This window comes from Nestor notabilis, unplaced genomic scaffold, assembly GCF_000696875.1.
Source record: "Nestor notabilis isolate BGI_N333 unplaced genomic scaffold, ASM69687v1 scaffold25099, whole genome shotgun sequence".
NCBI lineage: Eukaryota > Metazoa > Chordata > Aves > Psittaciformes > Psittacidae > Nestor > Nestor notabilis.
In genome coordinates, this window is record NW_009945434.1 from 8824 (window position 1) to 15168 (window position 6345).

General features: G+C 37.6%; 1 pseudogene across 1 annotated transcript; it reads left to right on the forward strand.

Annotated features, from left to right (window-relative positions):
* The first annotated feature begins 1374 nt into the window (after positions 1-1374).
* Positions 1375-2183, forward strand: LOC104412235 (annotated as a pseudogene). Its single transcript, XR_719955.1, has one exon. The product of XR_719955.1 is annotated as an ELKS/Rab6-interacting/CAST family member 1 pseudogene (transcript).
* The last annotated feature ends 4162 nt before the right edge of the window (positions 2184-6345 follow it).

Below are 6345 nucleotides of genomic sequence, written 5' to 3' on the forward strand. Positions count from 1 at the left end.
TTTCAGTGTTGTAGTTTTGATTTCACTTGAGCCCAACAGTGGCTTGAAATAGTACACTGGAAAAAATAGGGGTGGGGGGAAAAAGTGAGAACTATGTAGTGGGAGTAGTTCTAAATTACAGTAGTTCAGCCACAGAAGTGGGTTTTATCTCTGTTTCTTGCTCCTCTGTGCAATCTTGGCTACTAACACTGGTCTCAGCCCAGTGCCCCTGAAGAGTTACTTACTAGCACTTGTAGAACAACATCATGTTAACAGTGCAAAACCATGGAATTCTATTGCATGTGCTATCAGAGTTCTTGTTTAAAGAAGAAGTAGAGGGTAGGAGGAACTGCATTATGATGGCATGGTACTGTTCCATTTTTTCAAGACATGACTGCTTTTGGAATGATCTTATTTAATGGAATTAATCTGAGCTGGTAAATAAGAAGCATATTTGGATTGAAATCTTTGCTTGACCTGAACAAAGATTTATGTTTTGGACAGAATCCCAGTTTGAGAGAAAATAAGACACTTGAATCAGTTTTCTGTGCAGGTGTGATTCTTTTGTTCCTCTTAACCAAATTGGTCCCATTGGTGTGTGATTGCTGTTCTTCCGGAGTTGTATCTGTAGTTGCTTGAGCTTTGTGGTCAGTAATGATTTCATGATGATTCTTAGTTTTAGTTCTGACTTTGAAGGAAGGCTGACAGGAACACTAAAGGGACCTGCTAGTCAAGGTCATGATCGGAATAATTTTGTCCATCTACCTTCCCATTTGCAAGATTATTTTCACAGTAACAGGGTTTAGAAACCATGTCCTGTGGAACCTAGCAGTGCTGGAAAGATAAAAATATACTACTGAATGGGCTTTACGTTTTGGTTGTCTCTCCTACTCAAAAAGGTAACAGGTAAAGAACTAGGTCCAGTGAGAAATAGGAAAATAAGTTAACTTTTGTAGAGAAGTTATGGCTTGAATTTTTTTTTCTCTTTCTCTTTAGTGCGATAATGTAAGAACAGAAAAGCAAGAATAGAAATTAATTTTTGAGCTTAAGTATTAGAATTTAAATAAAAGATTGCTTTTTCTGTGTGTAGGAATTGAAAAGATGGTGAAGTGTAAAGGTAGTAGAATACGCTTTATGCTAATGTGGGGCAAAATATTTGGTGATAAACTAGGCATTTACTCAGTTATTTTTATTGATACAGATTTTAATATGTTATTCTTTTTGATACAGATATGGTTCTGAACATCGTGAGCACGTGACTTCAAAGATGGACAACTGGATCTTTTATAAGTTGTGATTGGCCTTAAGCTGACTTATAACTGTTGAACAACTTAACAGGATTTCTCTCATTCCTGATTTATGCCTATATAATTGCCTCACACCACCAGCTTAATCATGTATGGAAGTGCTCGGTCAGTTGGTAAGGTTGAGCCAAGCAACCAGAGTCCAGGGCGTTCACCAAGGCTGCCACGGTCACCACGCTTGGGCCATCGTCGAACCAACAGCACAGGAGGCAGTTCTGGGAGTAGTACTGGGGGTGGCAGTGGGAAAACCCTTTCTATGGAAAATATTCAGTCCTTAAATGCTGCCTATGCTACATCTGGCCCTATGTATCTAAGTGACCATGAGAACGTGGGTGCAGACACCCCAAAAAGCACCATGACTTTGGGCCGATCTGGGGGGCGGCTGCCTTACGGAGTTAGGATGACTGCAATGGGTAGCAGCCCTAACATTGCCAGTAGTGGAGTTGCCAGTGATACTATTGCATTTGGAGAGCACCATCTCCCTCCAGTGAGTATGGCATCCACTGTGCCTCACTCACTGCGCCAGGCCAGGGATAACACAATAATGGATCTGCAGACACAACTCAAAGAAGTACTAAGGGAAAATGACCTGCTTCGCAAGGATGTGGAGGTGAAAGAAAGCAAGCTGAGTTCTTCCATGAACAGTATCAAGACCTTCTGGAGTCCTGAGCTAAAAAAGGAGAGAGCTCTGAGGAAAGATGAAGCTTCAAAAATCACCATTTGGAAGGAGCAATATAGAGTTTTGCAAGAAGAAAACCAGGTTTGTCATCTAATGTCACTCTTTCGTTAGTGCAGTGGCATGATTGAATAAATTTAATAAACTTGCATGTCATGTTTAAGCAGCTAAGTTATGTTGGTGCTTTTCCCAGGTAGTTCGTATGAATAAGGTGTATTTTCAACTTGCAAGCCTCTTTTTAAATGTTTCTTGTCAGACTTGCAAGCCACCTCTTGAGCAGTTCTCCTGTGCGTTGTGTTACTTTTCCTAGGACTGATGCTAACCACTCAGTTGACTTTTGGATGTATTTTACCTTGTCCTTAATATTTCTATAGAGTTTCTTGCAGCATTCCCTGGGGCACTGACCCGAAATAAAACTGAACTGTTGCTGAATGTTGACAGATTGCCAGTAAAACAAAGTTCACATTACACTGGTCTTGTTTTAGAGCTCCAGACAAAACCTCCGGAGCTGCAGTTTTCACAAACGTATATAAATTGTGTCCTTGGCTATACTTAAGTAACACTGTTTAATACGCGTACATCTATTCTTTTGTCATAGGTTGTGCATATCTTGTTACAAAACTATCATAAAGCACCCTACCTTTTTTTTTTTGTAGCGGTCTGGCTAGTTAGAGAATAGGCAGAAGATCAGAGGATCTTGGCTGTCTAATTCTTTTGTCCCTCTTAAAAGCATCCCTGAATTAGAATAAAACTCAGAGATAGATTAAAATTGAGGTCTCTTTGTACTCAGCTTTACTTATTAAAAGCTTTTTAAGAATGTTTCCCACCTAGACCCTGTTGCTAGTTTAATCCAGTAGTAACTAGTTGTCTTTGAGTTAGTGTCCTCCTGTTTAGTTGGTTTTCACCAAATGCGAGTTAGGCATCTCTCTGGACTGTCCAGTAAGAAACCTCACCACCCTTATGGAAAACAGGCTCAGAGTCCAACTCCAAAGTTTCCTGAAATTAAGTCAACTTTCGCTGTGATAAAATTACTTTCCCTCTTGAGGTTTTTAAATATCCAAGAAAGTTTAATTAAATACTTTCCATGATTCAAGCATGATCATGTTCTTGAAGCTCTTAAGCTATACTTGCTATTTTAGGCAGCACTTTCACAAGATTTGCTTTAAAAGGTGGGAGAAGGAAACTAGTGGAACGAAAGAACAGCCCTGGTAGTACTTGACATGTTATATACTCTGCTTTCAGATGACCTGTCTTAAATAGCAGATTCTGTTTGGTTAGTGATAATCTGCTACACTGGAGCTGTCTGTGATTTTCTTTTCACTTAAAGAACTGAGTTGAAGAAAGTTAGTTGCTTTTCTTGAGTTAGTATAAAATAATTTAATGAGCTTGTGTCATTTTATAGCTGTATTCTTACTGAATGGTAAGTATCACAATATAGAATTTGTTAATGTGTGTGACATTTTGTATTCATTTTCATGTGTCTTCTTGGAGTGAAGAAAACCTAAAGCTAAACAATTTTATTATGGAAGTGGGATTTCCTCAGAGGGAGTAATCCAGTGAAAATTTTAGTTCTAATGGTATAGTACCAGTAAAATGAATACATGGAATATCATTCACTCAAGTTTCTGATGCTCTTTGTATTTCAGCTGCAGGTCAATATTTTAATTCTCAAATTATTTTCATTTTTATGTTCTGTTTTCATACCAAATGTAGCATCTTAGACTATAGTAACATTCTGAAATCAGTTTTGACGTTTCAGGATGCTGTGGAAATCTTGCAAGAAAAATGAATATATGGTTTAGAATGGTTTAAGTGGTTACTAAACATTTAGATTGGAGAACAGTGATTCTTCTGATTGCCTTTTTTCCTTGTCTTTCCTTTATCCCCTAATTAAACATTTACAGATATTTCCAGGCTGCTGTTCTCTAGACAATCACTATAATTATTACCACACTGGTAGAATTGTATAACTTTGGCCCCCAAAAAAGAAGGGTGCAATTTAAAAGGAAAAGGGTATTATTCCAATGAGCTGTAAAAACTAAGAATGCTAATTAATAGATTATAGTTAGCTAACAGTATGTCCTAATTAAATTCTGAATCCATTGTGTCTTTTATAGCCTTCTGGAGTTGGTCACTTCAGCCCTTTATAAGGAAGATCAGTTTAATAGGATTTACTGTAATTAAACAGACTTCTCTGTTTAGAGACTGAACAAGGGATTTCTCTGATCTGTTTGGGGACCAGAAAAATCTCTTCATTACCCTTCCAGCCTCCCCATAAAATGAGTTCCAGTATAATTGCAGGAACTGATGTTTTAGATCTAAAACCAAGTATTTCAGCACATCACTTTTAATAAAAACTTCCCACATGTGCAGAACTTGTGCTTTATATGAAATTTTGCTAAGGCAAAATTTGTTCGAAATTGACTCAACTCATGGAGCAAAGATGCTGGCTGACTCATGCCCTTATCTGGTAGTTATCTCAATCAATGTGGTCTTGGCTCTTTATTCCTTTACACACTTGATTGTCCCTGATTGTTTGTTTTTGGTGGTTTTTTTAGTTGCTGTTCTTGTCACCTCAACTTCGAATGATTGAATTGTCTCTTGGTTTTGGAAGCTGTTAAAAGGTTGTTAAAAGTTGTTAAAAATTGTTTAAAAAATAGAGGCAGATGTGACCTCTGGTTGATTGCTACCTCAGCCTCCTGTGAAAAATGCACTGGTGTCTGGGGTTTTTTTCCCCATTTCTTAAGAATGTGTGCAAATAAATCACAATTATTGACTTATTGCTTACTGATTTCCAAGAAATTTTCTGGATCCAATAAAGATAAGAGGAAACTAAAAAGCATGCTGCCTTTCCTGAGGCAGTTACATCTCTCTTTGGTTGTCTTCTTAATACAATAGGTAGCAGGGACATTTTGGATATAATACTGAGAATATCACGCACCCATATAGCTCTCATTTCAGTTGAGAGTGCTTTAGTCTTTCTCAGTTGTGGTGTTTTCACCAGATGTGGTGCAGCACAGCTGCATTTCTCAGCTACTCTGAGCAAATGCTACAGCTGTGGGGTGTAGCATATGCTTCATTATTTTCATCTTCTGTTACTGATCTTGAAAAGCCAGAAAATACTTTCTTTTCATAAATGGGGAACGCTATTGTCATCTCATTTTGAAAAGCTCAAAACTAAACATGGGAAGTATTCCTGTAATTAACATAGGTTCTTGGAAAAACACAATAGATTTCAGTGCAGTGTGGATTAGTTATCCAGTTATACTTCACAAGAAGCCAAAAGGAGGATGCAGGTGATTTCTTGAAGTTTAACAAACCCATGTGTATCCAAGGAGGACTTGATGGAGCCAATGAATAGGAGCTTGGTTTTGGCATTGTATCCCTCTCCTCAGCGTGCTTTAGTAGGAACTGTATCTTTTTTGAATTGAAAAATAATTTTTTTTTTAGTGTGTGTGGTTTAAGGTTTCCTTGGAAACCTCTTCATTAGAAGCCAGAAGAGGGAAGGAAAGACAGTGAGTGTTTTTTGTACTTCAATAGAAATAACTTCCCTAAGAACTGGACCATGGTGGACTATGTGGAGCTTGAGAACAAACTCACTCCTCTAAGTTGAAATTTGCTTATACCAAGGTGATTGTCCCTTAGAATAAGCAGTGCAGTGCAAATTTGATGTTTGATGCCCTGCATTGAAACTTCCCACATTTGACTGATCTGTTTTTAAGATCTGATTTATGTTTCAGCTGAAATAACGTGGTACTGCTGAAAACATCTTTTTACTTTGATGTATTTCTGTGGTCTTTTTGTGGTTAGAGTCCTTAGATGTCTGAGTGAGAGAGTTTAACCAAGAAAATACTTCTGAAAGGAATTTCATCTTATTTGGGTAAGCACCTGAAGAACATTCTATGTTATTGTGATGGAGAACTATGATGGGTGTACTGCAGCATTTCATCAGCGTTCTTCTCCAGAGTCAAAAGTTCTCTCTATCTCACAGTAGTGTGAAATGAGCATCTTACTTTTCAAAATATAGTTGTCCATTTGTTAGCCTCTTAACTGCATTAGGTGCTGCTCTTGGGACTGGCTGAGCTTCTAATGCATACATTGTTTCTCTGAAAATCAGATTAATTCTCACTTCTCCATTGATTTAATTTTTTTTTAATTAAATAAATAAAAAAATTAATTTGCCTTCATACTGTATCATTCTCTTACTAGTACTGTTCCTGAGTTGGTTAGTAGCTGATAGAAAGCTAAACTTTTTCCCATTATGGATGTTTAGTTGTGCAATATGCGATTCTACGGTCAGTGGTTTAAAGGCATTATCTGTATCCCACAACATTACACTTAAATAATTCTTTCAGTGGCAGGGGGGGCCTCCGGTTTCTAGCATGT